The 307-nt window shown below is 48.5% G+C and overlaps 1 protein-coding gene across 1 annotated transcript in view; it reads right to left on the bottom strand.

The window, feature by feature from the left end:
- The window catches only part of BRD3 (bromodomain containing 3), a 15,594-nt gene that overhangs the window by 1,669 nt on the left and 13,618 nt on the right, over positions 1-307 (bottom strand). The window lies entirely within an intron of this gene.

Genomic DNA, 307 nt, shown 5'->3' with positions numbered 1-307 from the left:
ACCCAGGCCGGCGGTGCGGGCATCCCTGCGCTCAAAGGCCGTCCGGGAGCCTCCGGGCAACACAAAACCAGAACATAACCTTCTGTTAAACTCTGTATATTATTATTCTTTTCTTTACAATAGAAAGTTAAAAATCAAGACTTAGATTTACTATACATTTTCCCCCTCTCAGATTACAAAGTTTATATTATATAGCTGGGGTTCCCTAAACCGGGTTCTTTTAAAACAGTCCGAGGGAGACCAGGAGAGTACAAAACGACTACACAAGCCGAGGGGACAGGCGAGCTGCAGCGGGGGCGCCGGGCGG

Source organism: Myotis brandtii, unplaced genomic scaffold (assembly GCF_000412655.1).
Source record: "Myotis brandtii unplaced genomic scaffold, ASM41265v1 scaffold357, whole genome shotgun sequence".
NCBI lineage: Eukaryota > Metazoa > Chordata > Mammalia > Chiroptera > Vespertilionidae > Myotis > Myotis brandtii.
This window is presented reverse-complemented; position numbering and strand designations above follow the sequence as displayed.